This window comes from Homalodisca vitripennis, chromosome 2 (genome assembly GCF_021130785.1).
Source record: "Homalodisca vitripennis isolate AUS2020 chromosome 2, UT_GWSS_2.1, whole genome shotgun sequence".
Lineage (NCBI taxonomy): Eukaryota > Metazoa > Arthropoda > Insecta > Hemiptera > Cicadellidae > Homalodisca > Homalodisca vitripennis.
Window position 1 is genome coordinate 6899214 of NC_060208.1, and position 23064 is coordinate 6922277.

General features: G+C 33.9%; 2 non-coding genes across 2 annotated transcripts; one reads left to right on the forward strand and one right to left on the reverse strand.

The window, feature by feature from the left end:
- Positions 1 to 7070: 7070 nt before the first annotated feature.
- Trnas-gcu lies at positions 7071 to 7152 on the forward strand. The gene has a single exon. It is a non-coding gene; the product is annotated as a tRNA-Ser (tRNA).
- Positions 7153 to 9591: 2439 nt separating this feature from the next.
- Trnan-guu lies at positions 9592 to 9665 on the reverse strand. The gene has a single exon. It is a non-coding gene; the product is annotated as a tRNA-Asn (tRNA).
- Between the last annotated feature and the right edge of the window lie 13399 nt (positions 9666 to 23064).

Genomic DNA, 23064 nt, shown 5'->3' on the forward strand with positions numbered 1-23064 from the left:
AATGTTTAGCACAATAGACCTATCTGCACATTACACAGAACCGCAAAAACTTTCTATTAGGAACTCCTAAAAGGATGCGAAGTTTTTCTCTTTAAAGGTAAAGCTGTAAGAGAGTATTTATAGCATACGCATGAAACGTGAGGGGAAACTTGTGAAATATATACAGTTGTAAATTTGGAAGGAAATACAAGATTTTGGAAGATGGTGTAATAACAATATATAATAACACATGTTAACTGTAAATCCATGTGCAGGATTTTTGCCAACTTTAGATACTGCCAACTATTTCCTGACTAATGTAAAAATCCCCAACATCCGTGGATTGGGGCCAGAAATCCCAGAGGAAGAAACAATAAGTAAATTAAGTCGGATGAAATTAAATCGTGTGTTGCCAGTAACACATTTTCTTATACGGTATGTTTTGAACTAGGCTACCCAAAATCTCATAGGGAGGGGTTGGGTACAATGCCAGAATGTGTAACTTTCATCAAAATTAACAATACTTCTTCTGTTGTCAACAAATGTCACCACCGTGTAATGGGGATATAATCTCTTCAGAGGTCATGAGGCTTTACCACACATGTAGTTAATGTTAATGAAAAAGCTAAATTTTAATGTAGCTCCTGTTACTTCAGTTCTACTAATTAGTTTTTGGTTGATTTTCAAACTCGGTTATCAATACTTTTTTATCTGATAGTGTGTATCTTATTTTATTCAGACTAATAACAACCTCATCGATATTTCATCCCAAAAGATGAATGATTTCAATAAGATGTAAACCTAGTACACCACCAACGACCAGAACGAACAATTGTTTAAATCTTTTATTTCCCCCCACCCACTGTGACTCTATGCAGCATAGTACAAAAGAACAGAAGATACTGTATCAGTAAAATACGGTTTAATTTTGTCCAGCTTAAATTACTTGAACATTGTTTCTTCCTCTTCGATTGCTGGCCCCAGGCCACCAAAGTTGAGGCTTTTTCATCCCCAGAAATAGTTGGCAATATGTAAAGTTGGCAAAGTTCTACGCAGCGATTTATATTTAACATTTGTTCTTCGTTATTGTTGTACCATGGTTTCACGAAATCTTGAATTTCTTTGCAAACAAGTAAATTTAACTTGTTTGTGTGTGTGGATGAAATTTGGTGTGTTTCATTTTATTAATATTCTATAAAGATTTCTTTTTGTAATTTTAATAAAATAATTTATACATACTGCGTACAAATTATACATACACACAATAAGTCACTGTAAAATATAAACTTTAATCGTGTGTCAAATGTGTGCGTCTGAGTGTGTACAGGGTGCTACAAAATTACGTTAAAAAGTTTTAGGAAATGATTAATCATGCTAAAGTAAAGAAAAATGTTTTTATATACACATAACCTAAAATGCTTCGTTTTCGGTCAGTATTTCTGTTTGTATTTTTACGTAAAAAGTTCAGAATCAAAAGGTTCAGCATTGTAAAACTGATTTAGAAACAGCTGTTAAACAGCTTTCCAAAATTTTTGTATTTACATTTTTACACCATATGTTATTTTAATATTAATTGTAACAAACAATGTGTAAATATTTATTTGTGGAGTTGCCTGAAGATGAAACCTTTGGTTTCGAAAGGCCTCGTCCGAAAAATAAACAATTTGGAAAAAGTAGTGTTTTTATTAACATTTAGTAATATTTAAAGCTGTTAAAGTGTTTTATTTCTGTTTAAATATGGTAATAATATCGCTGTAAACATTGTAAATTGATATTGTTATTAAAAATCCAATTTCTTCACAAATCCGTTCTTTGTGAACCGATCATAACAATTGAAGTACCCAACGCGTTATCGCATGATAAACAGTGTTTTATGTTTTCTTATAATCGTTTCGTTTCTACTACGGTTTTCATGAAATCTAGCAACAAAATGTTTAAGCGGCAACCATTTTGATACTAGTACAGATATTTTACTAAACTTTTGCAAAACTTTTACATCTAAATGATAGCAAATAGTCTTGCACAGTTACAATTCTGTAGCTTAAGACATTTTTGAGGTATGAATGTTTACGTTAAAAAACACAAACATAGTCTACATACAAGTCCAAAACGAAGCATTTTAGGACGTGTTTATAGAAACTCTATTCTTGGCTTTAACATGAATAATCATTTCCTCACAATTTTTAAACATGCTGAATTTACTTAATATAAAGTACATTTATAACTCTATATTTTTCAGTGATTTATTGTAGCATCTATTTTAGAATGTATTGGCACCACTGTCGTGCGTACGCCAAGAAACAGCTGATTGTTGTGGGTCGTAACTCATCGACTGACGTCACACGAGCACATCTCACTTCGAGAGAAAATTGGCCGAGAGGAAAAAAAATATAAACAGACAAAATGAGATGCAAATGTTGGAGAGGTGGCATGGCAAGGTAGCCTACAGGAGCGAGGGAGACAGAGATATGGAGAAAACACGAGAACGAGAGAGAGGGAAGATCCCGGGCGTGAACTATGACCTTTACACTGTATTGATCGCGCAGGGCTGCGGCGTGCTCCACGTCTGCGGCCGGTGGCTTAGGATACGTGGCCTTAGGCCTCACAGGGGTGCCAAACAGTTTTATAATTCCTCTGGGATTCCTGTGAATTTTTGAAATCGACGATTTTACGATACGTTGTTGAATCACTAAATACACATTTTCACTTTTAGGGGAACATTTCCCTGATATTTAAGCGTTCTGTCATTTCGGTCCGGAGGCATTTCTTGAGAACAATTTTTTTAAATCGATTGAAAAGTAGAAAACCGAATGCAACTTCAAAATTATACTACCTCACATTAAATTCCTGTAGTCTCTAATTCAGTAGATACAATTTAGTGCTTGTTTTATTAAAAGCATGTCTTGGAGATAGTGAGTTTACAAACAGTAAGTTTATTTGATTCCTGAATTGTCAAAATGCTATGATTGATTATTCTGACTCAGATTGTAATTATGTAAGTTATGTTGCAATTATCCACCAGGAAAGTGATCAGATTGAAGATTATAAAATGAGAGTTACATCAATATAATATTGATGAATTTGAAGCTACACTACGTGGTGCAGGAAGATGGGACCGTCTATTTTGTGCAAGCTAAAGTAAAGAATGTCTTGTTTTGCCAGACAAAGTTAAGACTAAGAAGTCCTCTTCCTAACACAACTTGGGGACCAACGGCTTAAAGGTGACTTCCAGAACCACCACCAAATGGCCGGGCAGGCGGGCTGCTTGCAAGGACATGATCGCTCAGCGGCCACCCATCCAAGCAGCAGCCACGCTCGACGTTGCTTGATATGGTTATCTCGCGATAACCGCCGCGGCCGTACCCGCTACACTGCGCCACCGGTAAACTACTGCGTGTAGCTCGAAGCAATCAAGTGCGTGGAAGTCAAAATTTTGGCAACATATTTTAACACGAATTTCCTTTATTTTTATGTTCTTTGAGGCTATGCTTTTTTCATTCTATTTGCCAAATGCGCGTGTGTAGCGGGTACGGCCGCGGCGGTTATCGCGAGATAACCACATCAAGCAACGTCGAACGTGGCTGCTGCTTGGATGGGTGGCCGCTGAGCGATTCTGTCCTTGCATGCAGTCCGCCTCCCCGGTCATTGGTGGTGGTTCGGAAGTCTCCTTTATCCCTTTGGTCAAGAGTTAGAGTGGACTTCTTAGACCTAACTTCGTCTGGTAAATAAGACATCCACTTATCTTTATTAGTTTGGTAAGCCTATGTGGCGAATAGTGTAGCCTATGTGATACTTGCTATATTTTATGTTTTTGCATTGTTATAATACATCATCATAATAGTTTTACTATATTTTTCACCCTTTTTATCTGTTGTATAAAGCAACACTGTAATCGTGACAGCATTGCACAGCCTTATTTTAGCACTATAATTTCTCATTGATTGAAATATTAGTCAGGCGAATCAATGTTTACTTACGCAGAGCGTGTGACTATTTGAGTTGCAAAGTTGTACGATCTAAAATCGTCAAACAATTCATTTAGAAAATACCGAAACAAAACTCGACTTGAGCAAACCGAGACGGGAAAGTTACAGAGTTAATAAAGAGTGCAAATCTTTGCTAAGGTAATTCAAAGTTTCGCTGCGCTACATCTCTTGGGCGGCGGGAAACAAAATAATGTCCATTACAAGTTTTGCTGAAATACAAAAAAAATATTTTATATTCTTTAACGAATCTTGGGACATTTTTAATAATTGCTAAGCACTAGCGAAGCCTGACTGGAGAAGTTGTGAAAATTTTATGTTTTGAGAACGAATTGATCTTTATAGAAATGAACCTTAATTTTCTGTATAAGCGACATCGAGTTCGATGATCGTACATGTCACTCCATTGGATTTGTCTTGGCGTTAGCGATTGTTTTTACATTGGTCTCAGGGGTAGGCAAAGATACAACCAAAGAATAAATAAATACAATTGTAAACGAACTCCCAGAATCCGCAAAGCTACAGCTCACATAGTCTTTGACTATATCTTTGATTTTCTCCATGTGTTACTATTGCTATCCATGCTGAAAACAGCATGAGAGAGGACATTGGAAGGATCCAAAGAGTGCAAAACTGAGCCAATCATTTTGTATTCTGTCTGAGACAGTTTGACACTGTATCCTCTCGCCGAGGTACACCAATGTTTAGTGTATGCAGTAGTGATTACAGTCTGCATGATCTACAAGACCCTAACATTCGGAGAACCTCTGTATCTATGTGAGAAACTTGTGCAAAGACAGAAGGTCTCTCAGTCCAGCAGCCGCCAGGACAACCAGCTTCACTTCCCCAGAGTGAGTCTGGAGGTCGGTAGGAGAATCCTGTCCTCCTTTGGACCCAAACTGTACAACGACTTACCCAGTAGCTCAAAGAGCACACGATCGTTGTGACTAAGTTTAGGTCTAAAGTTAAGCATTTTGTGATATCTAGTTGTAAGTGACCATATAATTAAGGTTCCTAGAATTAAGGCTTACTCGAGTTGCTCTAGAGTGACGCTCTAAATAAGAAGGAATTTTTATGTATTTATTATTTAACTGAGTATATTCATATGTAATGTTTGTGTGTAACATACAGTAGTAACACATGAAGCCTATTTATATCAGCTATGGACTCAGCGAAGTCTGTATGCAGTATATACATGTATAATTCAGTTTAAAATAAAATTGTCCACTCCATTAAAACAATCCCCCAATAAACTTAATTTTAAACCCGTAATCCAGTGTTCGATTTTAGTATCCTTAAGAAACCCAAACAATTGTGCCCTGGTTCTATGTAAGGTTTTAGGACAACGTTGCTTCAAATTTTGGACGGATATACTGCACTGAGGGTATTGTGATGATCTTTTAAAACAGTTCAAAACGGCAACAGCGCACGTACGGGGAACTTGAGTAGTTCCATGACTTCTCACAGGGCAGCGCCACAGTAACAGAGTTATCTTATCGATAGCTCCAGCACTCTCACTCTGTATTTTAAGGCCTCTACAAGGGATGAGGTGTATATATTAAGTGATGGTATGTCCGTTAAAAGTTAAACGGAAGATGAGACCTACTTTATTTGAACGCTCGTGATTTTTGCAAATAATGCTCATTATTAGTCTACTTTAAAAATTCATTGGGCGACAAAGTAAGAGTAGCTGTAAAATATATTTTAACCCTCCGAGTGGCGGTGCTTTTTTCTCCAAGTAGCGGGACATTTTTACTGATTTTGTATGTTTATGTTAGGCTGAGTTATAAATGTCCCTAAATTTAATTTTTGAACACAAATCCAAAATAGCCATTTTGTTTAAAATTTAATTCTGAACAAAAATATGTATCGTTTATATGTATTATTCCTAAAAACAAACACTAGTTGCTGATCGAAACTTTTATGTACACGTTTTAGTCAGTATCAGAGCCAACCTCATTCCTCCTCATTCTTCCTGGTTTGAGAGGCCTCCAGTAATGTTCCATGTAAGAGAAACACTCTCTATGAACCCCAAATTTACAAGATGGGCACCAGAATTGACTTTTGCCCCCTTTTTTATTGCGTCTACACACTACACAGTCTGATAAATGAGCAATCCGGTGAGGAAGATCTTCACTTGGTCCAGGAGGTAGTACAGTAGGTGGATGAACCGTTTGTAAGAGTTCCATTAGTGCCAGCATATCTAAATACTATATCAAATTAAAGTTTGGAATCTGGTCTTTCTAACCATACCTAATATACAGCGTTTAAGTCGCGGCATAACATCGGAAATACCGGAACAAAAAAGGCTTGCGTTAATAGACGCTAGAGCGTCTCTGCCACTCGCGAACGAAATTTATAGACGCTGCAGCGTCTTTCACCACTCGGAGGGTGGTGTAGAGTTTACTGTCTAAAATATATGTGTGGCCTGTCGTCGTATTTACTAATTATTATTTTTGTCAGAAAGTTTAAAAAAATAGAAAAATACATTTTCACAGCATTTCCTGTATTTCCTGATAAAAATCTTGCACAAGATTAGCCTACATTCAAAAATCTTAAGGCCGTCCCAAAGATGCTGAATACTCGAGGAATCTAAAGAAAACTTTAATGTAAGGATAAGTTTATATTATGGACAAGATTTACTTTTAGTATTATACAAATAGGATTATAATACTAATGTTCGAATGTCTGAAATATTTGTACAGATCACACGTTATTTTGTTTTAGGAATTATCTTTTTGAATGTTAGTGTTACATTATATGCCAATGGACTGGAATATTTTATAAATGTAATCTAAGATGTGGTTCACGTTAATTTTTTCAGCCGATTTAGATCACATCTATCGCTCATGAGGGTTTCCGCCAGCTCTTGTATTGAACTTGTGCTAAAGCAACTGTACGTTCTGGATTTCGTTATGTAGTCTGCTATGGAATCTATAGCATATTTTGCACAACATACACAACACAAGTTGTATTAAAATTAAGATATATTACAACTGAAAAAATACAACATTCATTTGAACACAATGCACGTAAATTACCGATACAATTAGAATGTTTAACATGACAAAGAGGCTACGATATACATTTACAGCTCATCTGACACGTGACGAGGTGGCCGAGTGGTTAAGGCGTTGGACTGCTAATCCAATGTGCTCTGCACGCGTGGGTTCGAATCCCATCCTCGTCGTTAACTTTTTGCGCCCATCCGTAATTTTAATCAACGTATTCTCTCACTAGTTTTCACTTTTTTACTGTATTTTTGTTCTGTATACTGTCGTATAGGTTTGTAGAATAATTTTTGTCTACTCTAGTTCTTCGGTTATTTATGATGTTTAATTAAATATTTATTTGTTACATTTTCAATGTTTGTGGTACATGAAATATCTAATCTCAATTTTTTAACAATACATAGATAAAAAATAAATTTTATATAAACAATAATTACATAGCCTACTTAAATAATGAGAACTGGATAAGATAACTGTACAACTACTCAAATAATGGCAAATAATGACTCAATTACAATAATTTAGTTTGCTTCTGTTTCTAATATTGTACCTGACTATCTAATAGTTAAAACGCATAACGACTTGGGATATTCTAAAGTAACTTATTAATATATAGGTATAAAAGAAAACAAAACACGTTTCTTCAAATCGAAATGCTTAATATTTCGTTACTTTTCAGTAACATTATCAAAATGCATGTATATAATAAAATTAATATAAACAAACAAAACAATGAAGGTTATAAAAACATTTCAAACAACAAAAACATATGGTGTCAAAACAAGTAAATTAATTAAACATGTAACCTTTCCTAAAACACAGACATAGATAAAATGTTTGAATAATAAATTTAAAATTAACTGTGTCTGAAATTTAATCCAACTGATGATTTTGATTGAAGAGCCATTATGTTTGCTTGTTCATATCTTCTTAGTAATAATTTTGTGTAGTCTTTATTGTCATAATTTTGAAACTTCTTGATGCCAATTAGAGAGAAACAATTTTCAAACGTTTTATTGTGTTGGACAGCGTGTGCAGATACGGGTCTAAGTAAATTTTGATGTCGAACATCGGCACGATGATTGTTCATCCTCAGCCTAAGTGACGTAGATGTTTCTCCAATGTAGTCTTTAGGGCTATATATATATATATATATATATATATATATATATATATATATATATATATATATATATGCTGCAATTCATATAAATAACAAGTTATGGAATATGTAAAAGTATGAACTTACACAATAATCAGCGCACACGTAGGTGAACGTTGGATTCATTATTTTACCTGTAAAACAAAAAAGAAATATTAGTTAAACATATTTTTAATATATATATATATATATATATATATATATATATATATATATATATATATATATATATATATATATATATATATACTGAGCGTGACAGTTAAAGACATTTAATTTAATTCTGCAGAGTTGAATCCAAAAATTCTACAAATTTATTTCGTATTATTGAACACTATCCATATAATCCGCATTGTACGTCTTAGTCTTATACAAAATACCCAGTGTTACCCAAAATATGTGGGTTTTACTTTATTCCCAAAACCTGACAAAGTCCACATAAAAGTAATAAAACACTCAGTAAAATCTACAATTCGCTGACGCTCACAGACGGCCGAGAGGAAAATAATTAAATAACATACAGCTCTGCTTTTGTTAAATGTAAAAACTTACCACAGTTATATTTTATACACGTAAAACTTTATACATTTTATTTTAGTTCGAGTCACGTTTAGGTTTTTAACAGCTGTTAGACAATTACTTGTCATTGTTACACAATAAGTACAGTACTTAAGTATATCGAGACGAAGAACATGTTTTCTTTCTAAACAGCCAGAGTCAACATTTTTACAGAACGTCTCTCGTACCCATATTGAAAATTCTCAAAATATTCGGTAGTGGAATAGACAGCAACTTGATGCGAAAAGACATTACGTCAGAAACTAGAACAAAGCATATCCTATTATTTGTGTTTTGGCATGTACGAGAAAATAAATAAACTGTAAACCCCAATTTTTAAATAATAAATTCTTTACCGTGGAGAATACTCACAAAATAAGTGATTAACCTTCACTGCCGAGCTGACTCACTCTTCTACTGTGCCTTAGTCAATATGGCAATAAATAAACATTTAAAGGCCCTTTTATAAAGCGTCTGATCTAAAATGTCATTGATTTAATCTAGGAGTTGGTTTACTTAGGGATTTATGGATAGGTTGTTGAGTTAATTATAACAAAACTGCATATGACCACTGTTGTTCTCGTGAGTAGTTAACGAGTGTGTACTGTACATTAGACTACATAGGATACATTCGTTATGTTTGGGACATTCTAGTACGTTCTGTGTTAAAGGTGTGTTGAATGGTCCGCTATTAATTTAAACATAACTAACAATATTGGCCAATGGATTTTTAAAATTACAAGAAATTAAATGCACGAACATCGCTACTGACAAATATTAAACAATAATTAATTAATGAAGCGAGTAAGAAAATTAATTTTGTAGAACAATAAATCGCTTTGGACTTATTGTGTGAAAAATACGCGATATTATTAGAAAATCGACGCAAAAAGATATCGGCCCCCGGGTGGGCTCGAACCACCAACCTTTCGGTTAACAGCCGAACGCGCTAGCCGATTGCGCCACGGAGGCTACTTGTCTGAGAAGTGTTACAAGTCATAGTTGAGACCTGCGTTCGATAACACTGTACTACTAATTTTTGTCGTCTGATGATCGTGAGTATTAGAACGCTAGTTATATCATAAACATCTTGATCATCACTGTCCTATTGGTAGGGCGTTTAATGACTATTTTTTGTTTAATATAAATATGTTGTTTAAATATATATATATATATATATATATATATATTGTTAAACACATATTGTTTAAAATAGTTTTTCTTGCTTTTCATAATCAACTAATATGATTTAGTTTGTAGTATGATTAGTAATGCATGGCTCATTAAAATATTCGACGGTCAGCTGTTGTTATAGTCGATCAGGCTATGAATGTATTAGATAACAGGTATTACATATTAGGTATTATAGATATCAGGTATTAGATAACAGCTGAGTTATGAGTTTATTACACTACAATCTGTATACTTTGTGACAGTAGGTACCAGCCTTGATTATGAATATTTGTGATAGGATTCATAATAAACCTTGTGATAGAATATAATCAAGGGTACTAATTAAGAGCGAAGATGAAAATACTGTTTTTATTTGTAAGATATACAAGGCGTACAACCTACTGTGTTCACTGACACTCAATACTTTACGAAAATTAAAATGTTTCAAGTCAATGTTTGTTTGAACAGGTATATGTTACCTTTTGTTTCACAGTAAGAATTTTTTTAATTCTCCTTGTTGGTTTTAATATTAAGATAAAAGATTGGTTATATTATTCAAAAATAATAAAACATTTTTTATATAATTTAATTTATGATTTATATATCATTAATTCATAAATAATTAATTTTGTTTCTGTGTCTGACGATTGGTGTGAAATGTACCAAACTAAAAATATATGACCTGTGAACAAGATTTATAATTTAATTTCATGCATTTAACCCTTAACCCTAATTATACATTTTTTATGAAAGAACAAATAATCGAAGGTGTAGTATATTCATCATTATAAGTAACATAAAATCCGATTATGAAACAATTTTACATTATATTACTTTGCATTTTACGAAGATTCAATTTCAAACTGACTGTTATAAAAACCATGATTTTCATTTCATTTACTACAGTACATGTAAGAACCCTTACATTTCAGAGTTTAACCCTGGAGGTGGTTATACCTTTGCAGGTACTGGCCGAAGGTTTATGTCGAACCTTTTGTACAGTCTTTGCTGTGATGCAAAAAATAATGATTTAAATTTAGTTTTTCAGTACTCACACCTAATTGTTACATAATAGTTTTGTTTCAAACGCTACAACAACATAATATTTATTATACGTCACTCAAAGTGTTTAAACTAGTGAATAATAATTGATTTCTTAGTAGTAGCGCCTGCAATATTTAAATACAGTACATAGTCCTTAACGGTTAGCTACAAGTGTTTGATGTCTTGCAGGCGTTCCGTACATGTGCAGCAAACCACATGTTTCTTATTATATGGATTTTTGTGCTAAAAATATTTAATTAACATTTTATATTTTTCTTTAGCTAGTGACTCGCCCAATTAACACAATGTGGCAGTTGGTGATAACCGAACCCTATACGATGTTTCCGTTAATATTTATTTAATTTGTTATAACGTTTCTGTTACGTCCTCACAGTTGTTCTTGTTGAGTTATTGTTATTTTTTTGCATACATCTATTTATCGTTAGTTTTATTGTTGACGCTGTCAGTCTTTTTAGTTGCAGTAATTATCTTTACTAGCCACTATTGTCATGGTTATTTTACGTCCATCCAGTGCCATCGACTGGATTAAATAGAAACAATAAATAAAATAATTTAAAATAAAACCTTTTTTACATTTTGTAACTGTTTACATTGCGCATTGGACTCTGCTGACAAGTTGTATAACTTAGCAGAATCAGTAATGAATCGAATTATGTATAAATAAATAAATGAGATTAGAAAATAATAATTGGAGAATAGTTTTGAAAAATACAATTCTTTTTGTAGTAGTTCCCTACTTACATAAAAGCCCATTGTTTGAGTTTGTATTATTTCATTGGCTGAGTGTTAGCATTTGTGTTATTTAAGCATTTCGATGCGCATGATATCGTGAGAATCTTCAATCTATAGCGACAACAGGAGTTAGCTGAGCGCTATCGAAGCACAATCATATGACATTTAACTCGAGATACAGTACCACACGCAGCCTTACTATCCACAACATATATCAAGAAAACATTTCCTCTGTAGGCTAATTGTGCATGAAACTTCCTTCTTATTGGCTGAGCTTTAGCGAAGCCTAACACTCATGGGGACGGAAAACTATCATTTCTATCTGTAGTATGTCTGCCTGTCCGCATGACACATCGTAAACGCCCTTAGAAGTTCAATTACGGTGTATGTAACTCCATCTGATTTGGCTGAGCGTTAGCGAATACTTTTACTGTGGTATTATGGATAACCATGTCGGTAACCAGAGAATAGCAGAATAGATAAATTTGCAAGCAATCTCAATACACCCATATCATACATATACTTAACTATCCCAACACATAAAAACATTTTTATAGCGACTTGGTATACAGTTTTTTATTATTTAATCACTTATATGAAATTCAATTTAAAAGGAAAAAGTAAAGTAAGGATAGCTATTTTAGCACGCAAAGTTAGGGCTAAGAAGCCCTCTCTAACACTTAACCTGGGGGACCAACGGCTTAAAGGTGACTTCCGAACCACCACCAATGGCCGGGCAGGCGGGCTGCTTGCAAGGACAGGATCGCTCAGCGGTCACCCATCCAAGGAGCAGCCACGCTCGACGTTGCTTGATCTGGTTATCTTACGATAACCGTTGTGCCCGCTACACTACGCCATTGAACAAAATACAACAAAACAAAAATATTTAATAAATGAAAATGTGAAGATATCATGTGGCAAGATATGTTGAGAAACATGTCAAAGGCAGACTTAACATTTTGCATGAAACTTTAGAAATGAAGTAAGTATGATTTGTATGATGCGTCATTTTTGGGTCAACTTCATTTTTGTGTGATTCTCTCTATCTGTCCACAGAACATCTCAAGAATGAAATGAGCTACAAATTTTAAATGTTGCATACAACCTCAGCGAAGCCTGTTACGACACGTGGTGTGGTGAACTCCTACTCTGTGTTATTCAATATATTTTAATAATTGTAATAAAAATATTCTTTAAAAAGTTCGTATATTTTGAAATAAGGCGATATTTTATACCGAGTTACTCAATAAAACCGTCAATCTTCCAAACATGGTTGATGTTCGATGTTTGTGACAAGTGAAAAACAATCAAGCAGCAGTCGTATTTCATCGCTGACAAACTGCCAACATTTATAGTGCTTGTGCCGTTACTTCGACGCTTGTTATAAAAACACTTTGCGATTTCAAAGGAACTTTTGGGAAACTAACCTTCTCGCTTTAGATAAGCCCTCTCTAAAAACTATGTATTTCTCATCACCGTGATACAATACTTTTTTACCGAGCGGCCAGTTTATTACAAATTAACAATTTCTGACTCCTCAACACTTACTTCATAAACAACATTTTTAGAGCCCATTGGTGGACATAGATGTAATGTTATTTACACTTAATTCAACACGTAGTCTAAAACAGGCTATTTACGACATTACAGAAACACTCCGATGTAACAGAGTATCCAAGAATCCGACAGAACGAATAACTACCACACAGTCCAAACAGAAGGACGGACTTCCATTTCATTCCTTGACCCAAAAAGAACAAAGCTGTTCCTTAGAATAAGAGGAAAGTATCTGCCATTTTGCTGGTGGTTCGATTTTGAACAAACCATACAATATTAAATATATAGAGGAGAGCACCGAAAACATAGCTAAAAAGATAAATTTGAAAAAAATAATATGAAAAAAGAGTTCCGTTTCGTAAATAGTTTTTCTGAGACAATATTAATAACCATCCATCTATAAGGTAGGACATGGGGAATCAAGATTTACAAAACATTTCAATGACATTTGGACCCATAAATTTCTTATTTTAACTGTCTATGGAAATTTTGGCTAGCAAAAATTATTATCTACCACTCTTTCACGACAATTTAAATGCTATTTTCAGTGCAATGGCTCTCTTTCTCTAACACCAATATGAGGACCCAAAATGTAAAAGGCATGCAAGATATTAAGATATGTGGGTTGGTAAGGTATTTTATAAAAGGTACTTTTTAAATTAAATTGGGAAGTGGGCCAGTATTCAAATTTTAAAAATGTTCACCAACTTCTTGCTAATTAACATACATACTAAATAGATGCAATGTAATCTGTTCAGGACCCCTGATTCAAAAATGCCTCCCTTTGTCAATTAAGACAAGTGCAAACAAAACAAATGACACCATTATTGATGATGGATGATGCGAAAAGATAACAGTCTTGCGGATATGTGGAGGATATAGTACGTTGTCTTCGTTATAGGAGGATATACTAAACGTTTCGAGAATTAGAAATCCATCCTCTTCTTCAAGTGCCGTCGAACTAAATATGTAACTTCTTGTAACATATAACGATGATAAATGATCGATATCATTTTGTCCATTCAAATAAAACCTCCTAGGAATGGACAGTGATTAACATACACAATAATTTTTCAAAAGGGTAATAATTGCTTGATTATTACTTGGGAATTGAATCAATTAACAAAGAGAACGAAATATTAATAAAAATAGTAATCATGCAAACCCATTATTGAATAATACATTATTATAAAAGTACGTCACACCAATGGTCGTAACAGCTTCGCTGAAGCTGCATGCATATTTTCAAATCTATAGATAATTTCATTTTTGAGATGCTCTGAAAACAGATAGAAAGAAAGTCATCACACAAGAAAGAAGTTGACATGAAAACACTTACATTTGAAATCTTTTTCGAAATATCATGCAACATGATAAATTCGGATTTTTTTTCATTAAATTAGGTTTCATATAATAAATGAAAAAAATTGTGTTTATGTAATAAATGTCGACACAGAAATTAACTGTAATGTATGTATAAGTTATGTGTTGGAAATACTTAGGCTATATGTGTTAATATGTCACATGTTTTAATTTCTTATGAGAGTTTTGAGTTTGTTTACAATTTTATTTACTCCTGGATTTTATTGTTGTCACCATGGACATCCATAACACCAATGTAAAACTTTTCGTTAACGCTCAGCCAAATCCCATGGAGTGACATGCACCGGCGTCGACCTCAGTGTTTCTTCATATAAAATGAAGCTTCATTTTCAAGTCTAAATCAGATCTTTTTTCGTGATATCTTGCGTACAGACGGAACAGATAGACAGACTGGCAGAAATAAAAAAGTTCAGCCCCACCAGGCTTTGCTTACGCTCAGGCAATACAAATAATGCTTTTTAGTAAACCCACATAAAACGGTTCAGTTAGTCTTCCAAGAAAATTTTTTTAAAACATTATTTTATTTCTTTTTCACTTTTTATTGGAAAGAAGAAAATATACTAGTGCCGACCAATCAAATCAGATTTGGTTAATGGGATCATCAGTCAGTTCTGATTCATTGCCACTTACATCAGACCTGTCCCAACTTCCGCCGTCTGGCGAAAACAAACTTTTTTACAAGTCTATCACCATATTAAGACGAAGGGTGGCAGTTATTTTACAGCTTTAATTCTGAGAAACTTCCGGTAATTTGATTCATCATCCTTTAGATAGGACTTATGATTTTTTGTATTTGCCGGCCAAATTTTGCCTTTCTTTTGGCAGCATATAAGAAAAAAGCAAGATACTTTAAGAAACAATTTCACATGTAGACTTTAAATTTTGCAAGAGACGTAATTTCTATCAGAATGAGTTCTATGACACGTCCTTTTTGTGTCAACTTCGTTTTTTGTACGCTTCTATGTTTGTTTGTCTGTCTGCAGGCCACTTCGAGAATGAAACGAGCAATATATTTGAAATGTTGCATACAACCTTAGCAGAGCCTGCTACGACACGTGGTGTGGCGTACTTCTACCCGTGTCTATATTAAAGGTAAATAGATCTCATACCGGTGGCAATAATTATTATATCATGTTATTTGTTGTGTGTGTGTGATCAGTAATGTCTATAAGATATACTAGAGCCGGATATCAGAAATTTGATTGATAGTATAATTTATTATAATGTACAAGATATAACAAACTTTACGACGATAAAAAAACCATATAATGTAATTTGACAAATGATTAATCGCAGTTTATTATTTAAATTAATCATATTATTTTAAACAGATTTTTAACGTCAAATACTAACGTAAAATCGAAATATTAAATCACATCATAATCAGCTAACATTTGTATTATAATATATAAATGGTAATTAATAAATATAGCTTATCATTTCAGAAAAACGTAGTTTTGTTTTAATATTGTTTTTTAAGTCAAATATAATATAATAAAATATGTGATTTGAAATGTCCAAATAAAAGTAATTTGAGGAAAATCATAAAAATTTAATTATGAAAACATGATCTACATAGTATATTGAAAATTACAAAAATTAGTCACTTACTAAATACTTACTCAACACACGAAAGTAATAACAAACACCACGCGTACATTTTGAATTACAATTTACTTACATGTGACAAAACGTTACTTGATAACAATTTCATTAATCTAACATTAGATACGTTTTTTCGTAAACACCCTTAATGATGATACAGATTTTACATCATAAACAATAAACGATATGACGTGATGGCAACATTGCCAATAGAGCATTATAGGAATAGTGCCAGTAGTCGACATAAAAGGTTTAAACACAAATTAAAGATTTCAGATTCTATTCGTATGGTAAACATACTGTGGTATATCACTCACAGAAGAGCCTTTACAAGGGCAATTGTGACGTAAAAATGTCCTTATTCCAACAATTACGCTGTCCTTTTGTCCTTAGCAAAATATTTCAAAACACGTTTACGTGAGATACTGACAGAATGTGAAACCACGAGCACGAAGCACAAGTCAAGAGAACAAACACACGTCACACCAGCCAGAAGAGGCGTTAAAAGGGACATTCAAAGAAAATCAATGTCGGCATTTCCTGCGGTATCGCGGCGTGTGAATCTGGAACAATGAGACACTAAGGAGATGGTCGGGAGTGGGAAGGATGAATACCTTCATCCTTCCCCCCGTCTTATGCTTTGTTCCTAAGACTGAAGTAAACGTATATGTACTATATGTTCATATATGTACTTTTTTTAAGTATATGTATCTGTACTGTTTTTTCACCCGACGAAGAGGATAGCTTTCCATTCTAGAAACCATTGTGTATACATTTTGTAAATATTAAAAGGATGAAAATTAACCGAAATCCTTTCTCATTGCGTATATATTGAAAGAAATAATTCTACTTTTAATTGTATTAGTTATGAGAGAGAAACGAGATAAACTCATCCAGTGATATTAATTGATTGGCTGACATTGTGCTTGTAATAAGACCGCCGGAAGTGCTCTCTGTGGAGTGAGAGCTTACAACTAGCTCAGGTTGTAAATATTTGAACGATAACAATCTAAGGTACATGGCGCAGTCTTAAACGTCAGACCTCAAAAACTGACTGAAATATATGTCCTCGTACCTCAGAAACACGTCGTGTGGAAGAAATGAATTAGGCTATACACAGTTGTAATGAGCATAATCAAAGTTACTACCGCTCCATACTTCAAAAACGCCTGAAAGTAAGATGACAATAGGTCGAAAATTTGCCATTAGGGCATTGCTTAGGAGTCAAAAATACATTAACCCTTACGTCTTATGGGCTTATAACACCTAAACCAGAAGGATAAACTTCAACCTTCGAAACGACGTATTATATTTTTGTATAAAAACAACGATGTCAAATGTCGGAAATACTTGTAATCTTACAAATCATCAAATTTCAATAACAATAAATGTTAAACAATCTAATGCAATATACGAATCCTTTAAAATGTCTAGAAGTGCAACCTGAAGTAATAAATGATCAGGGACACTGCCACTATCCTTGTCACGAAGATCGCAATCTACAACACATGCTGACTTAGAGTTCACAAATTACAGAACAAGATATACAACTGGGGCGTATATCGGTGTGCAGGGAGGCTATCAAGGGATGCAAATCTACCGTAAATACTGCACCTGCGCACGCCATAATGCATCTCATTTACTTCGATAATTGCACGGTAGTTCTTGGAGGGAAACCATCGAGCATACGTTATCTCTCCTTGGATCTGACCGTGGCGTGTTGCTGCACTTACTGGCTGGGCATAATCATACATATTTACTAGTGAATTTCACAGGGGAATTAGTTTCGGCAGTCGGTTTCACAGGGACACCCACGCCAAGGAAAACTAAGCGACAATCATAACCTTTATAAAAACCACGTTTTGTAAACTGGACATTTTTGATGCAAATTTCCAACAGTCTTGCTTAAAAACCTAGCACGATATCTAAATCAAAATGACCTTGGACTAGATCGTTATTCGGTGCAATTAGAACAGCGGAAAGGGGTTTTGGGAAAAATGTCTTACTATAAAAATGCATTTGTAGGTATTTTAATATTAAAGCAATTTTTAAGGAAAGAAAATACCTGAGTTGTATATAGAGCATCAATAGCGGTGGTATTTTATATTCTTAATGTAGTTTAAGAAACAATATTGATTCGAAAATAACTTTCCGTCGTAAAGTCTAAGCAGCTGTCTCAGGTTGCCGATATTCAACTCCCTGAACCAATGGGAAGCTTACATTTTTTTATATATTCTTTTATAGATCATCCAATAATAATCAAATATAATTTTAGATCATTATCATGGTTTTATATCATACTCCATAAATGTATGAACAAAAATGGCCTAAGATTCACGTTTAGACGTCAACGTAAATGTACAAGTAACACCTTTCAAGCCTCGACCTGGCTTGGAACTGTTTAGATTAGTTACAGTGTGCAGATGTTTGAATTATCGCACAAGTGGACATCCCAGTCCTTGCCTGCCTGGCTTTGTGTTTGTTGTTTGTCCTCAATACAAGGATGGCTAAGTGACTATTCGGAGCAAGTTATTTTTGGTCAGGAAACATTCCAAAAGAGGCGTTGTTCAAATTCCACTTTAGGCAGGCACTGTACTAGAGAACCAACTTAGAAAAACTCTCAACTGCTTGCCAACTAACAGTGGTGTAACAGTGATGTCATTGATCCCTCAACTGTAATTAATTAAGCACAACTTTTCGTACGTACTAACAGTATTTGTACTAACAGAGCAAGATTCTATTATTGGGAACTAAGACATTTTTATAACTACAATAAAGTAGACAAGAAAATATTACTGGACCTGGTAAATCAAATTAAAATAAACATACAGAAGTAAAATTCAAGTGCACTCTTAAGGATTTTCTTAAGGGTGACTTGCCTTAATGCAGTTGTTCGAGTTCCTTCTATGGTTGGGCTATAGAAAGGCGACAGTAAGCGATTGGCTTTATTTACCAAAGTAAAGCACTTGATTGCGTAAACCATAAAATGCCTCTTTTTAAAAAGAACGGAAGACATGATAATTCTAGAAAAATCATCACTCTGGCAGAAATTATCTCTGATGAAAAAAAGTAATCAATGTTGGGTTCCCCAGGGCTTCATCAATCATTTGTCTGATATTTTTTCAATACTTGACTAAATTACATTCAAATGCATTGAAAAAGGCTGTGCAAACATCGTGATTTGTGATGTAACTTGGTTCTTGATTTATCAGGATCAGCAATAAATAGCATAAGAGCAGGAAAGCTCTATTTCATTCTTATCAATAGATAGGGATGTCAATGTAACACCGAATATATTTTTGACCAAGGAAGTGGATTTCCCAGAGTTGCATCCTACAAGTATCTGGGTCTGGTAGTTGATTAACTCTTGACCTGGTCTTGCAATATTAACACTGTGCGTGGGAAGGCCTCATCTCAGCTTTTAATGTATGGATTATTAGTTTTACAAAGGAATCTGTAGCTGCATAAAACATTAATCAGGATTATACTTGATTATTACTTGTATAATAGGTTTGTTACTCCTTAACTGTTAAATCATCAGTTATAGATCTCTAGCTTTTACCTCTACCATACGGATATGCATAAAATTACCTGTAAATTATGATAGTCTAACCTTGTATCGCCTTCCCCATAAGTTGTCTATGTTTCGAAATGATAAGCTTTCTAAGTTTTATTCTTTCTGAAATCATATTCCAAAAGCGATTTAGAGCCATCAAGGAATGGAAGTTTTACATTCTTATTAACCGTTAAGTGGGAGACGTCACATTTTTTAAGTTGAATTTACCTGTCTCTTTTAATTTAATGGATTATATGGTAATAGAAACAAACGCTTTCACTTCGTAATAGTAGACATTAAAGATGGTAAACAATATCTTTGTTTTTAATTTTTAAACATAAAATAATCTGGAATTTTTAAATATCCGAGTCGAGGAATGTTGTAGTGTAAAGTATTAGTTTTATTTCATACATAATATTGGGGAATAGATAAAAGAACTTCAAGCTGTGTGTTAAAAAGTTTTTTTCAATTAATTAGATTAATATCTAAAATATAATTTTTAAGATATATTTCGGTGATAAAAAAATACTAAAAAGGAATGGTTGAGAGATTTGTGGGACACGAAATAGGTCCTAACGACACTAGGGTACGTCATTTTAAATCAGAACTACGAATTAAAGAGGTAATCGATTATTCACTTAGACAAGGATCTGAGTAAAATATCTCTCTACAGTTACTATCTCTGCGCCGGTCCCGGACTGACATGATCCCTCAGGATGGGTAAGGTTCAGGGTAGAGGCTGCTTCCTGTTGAGATCGCATGTTACATGTACCACGAGGTATATGCACACACAATTATAATAATGTCATCTTGGAAGAAAAGAAGGAGGCTACGTGTGTGTTTCCAGCCTCTTTCAGTCAAAGCGGACAGGGTAGATACTTCTATTTCCTCATATTTAGGGTTTGCAAAAAAACCTTCAACTCTAAGGGAATCCCACCCCTTCCAACTGTCATCTTCCGAACTAAACTAGACCTATAGATCAAACCCTCCTTACCCCAATATCCCGACACTTGCGATTAGTGGTTTGCCGCTCCTGGACATCTATTGGGTTGCCAAGGTTGTAAGTTTTTGCTCACCCAGTGTCCGATTATCCTGGCAGGAATAAAAATCAGCTATAAGTGTTCCCTAGTATAATTGTTGAGTTTTCCAACTCAACTCAAATCATTAATTGTAAAAAAACAAAAAATCCATGGCCAATCGTCGAGATAACATGTATATACGGTGTGAAATAGATAAAAGTAATAAACCAGGAACAGAATTATCCATGTAAACTAAAAATAAGGTAACCTAATTATGGAGGTCTACATTTTTTCTCTTCTAGGTAGTCTCCGAACACTGTAGTATTTCGATTAAAATAAGAAAATTTTTTTTAGTTTATTCAGGAATTCTCTGTCATCAGCAATACTTTTCAAGCAAAGAGACAAAAGATTTACAAAAGAAGAATGCTAGCATAAAAGCTCTGATTTGCAAATAATTTAGTTTTTGTGGCGAAATTAAGAAAAGGTCGTTTCTAAATGGTAATTATTAATGATTAAAATTTGTTGGTGACAGTAAAATTTTGTGGAAACTTCTTTACAGGACTGCACGCAACTTAATTTGAAAATGAGCCTTATAGCTCTTTTTTGCTGGCGGAAGATGTATTGAGTTTTTGTACTCTCAGTTCCCCATATAGGCAATCCATAGGTAAGTTATAGATAAAAAGCGTCCATAGTAGGTGAGTAAAAAGAATTCTCACACTAGCAAAACAAGAAAGGTCTGTAAATTAAAAAACAAGCAGCTGTTTAAACTCACAATTTGGGGAAAGGGAAAAAGATTTCAGAATCACCTATAACAATAATTTGAACTTATAAACAGGCTTTCACCAAAATCAAGAAGGTTTGTTTAAGTTGTTATTGAGTTGAATAAGTACAGTTTATATGCACCCAATATCTATTTAAATAACCAATGTTACAACTTATAATTTTAAATAATAAGGTTTTAATTTAGGATAAAGTACCAGTACTTTGCGTTGAATTCGGACTAAACCAATGTTTATACATGATTAACCATGGTATCCATATTGTGCCGATGTGACGGCATATGTCCGGTAGCCAGCGGTCTAGTGGCTTGTGACCATTAGCTGTCTAGAGTACACAAATTATGATAATTATGTAGATGTACAGTCCACCAGTACACTGGCATGCCGCAGAGCCCACTCGCGCCATCGCCCATGCTAATACAGTGTATATACTGCATCTCTTCACGACAACGAGTGAATACGATTCGTTGTCCAAGTTTGAGGATCGTTACCTCAATCTGATCTTGTACCACGTGCTTCAAATCAAGATATTTTTTAAAAGTAATCGTCTCCTTCTAAATTAATCATAAAACGGAGGCAATTGGAATTTTTTAACAGTCAATATTTGAGTGCATTTAGTATTTCTTAAGTAGTTCGTACATATTAATACAAATTTGTATTTGTATTCCCTTTTCATGATTTTCCTTAAGAACAATAATAGTTTTATTATCAAATACATGAGAACACAATTAAGCTGTTTTCGATCTGTACATACATTTTCTTAGTTTTATTTGGTTGAAAATTACAGCCACTGAAACATTGCTTACGGTATTATAGACTTATGCATAGTTTTTGTGTTGGAACATTTACACTGTGTATTTATAATAATTGGTTTATTCAAAAAATGAATTGTAAAGTATAACAGTGTGGGTGGACGCTTGCCATTGTTATATGTTACAAGTATATAACGCTACGTTTAGATAAATACAACCTATTCTATCCTCCCAAGTGTACAAAGTTATAAGACATAAAGTTACGTATGGCCTAAAAATAACTCATGGGTTGTGGCAATAAAACTCATTGTTTATCTAACTCGACAACATAAAGAAGCCACAGTTTGGACTTACAAGATCAAGTGCATTCTAATTTTTTTAACGTACAAATTCCTTATGTTGTCAAGTTTCCACCTGAAGAAGAGAATGGATTTTAATAATCGAAACGTAAGTATTTATACATTTTTTTTAAACAAATATAAGTGCAAATGTCAGCAATCCTGCCATACTTTCAAATCATCCATCATCAATAACACACTTGTTATAAATAATTAATTTTGGATACTTATTCTCACAACATACAATGTTGACTTCAATCAATACCTTTATGTTATTTGGCTGAGCGTTAGCGAAGCCTATAACTGAAGGGGCTTGGAAACATTGGATTTTTGCCTGTCCACACGCGATATTTCGAGAACGAATTAGAAAGTAAATGTTAACTTTGGAATAAAGTTTTATTCCTATGTAAGC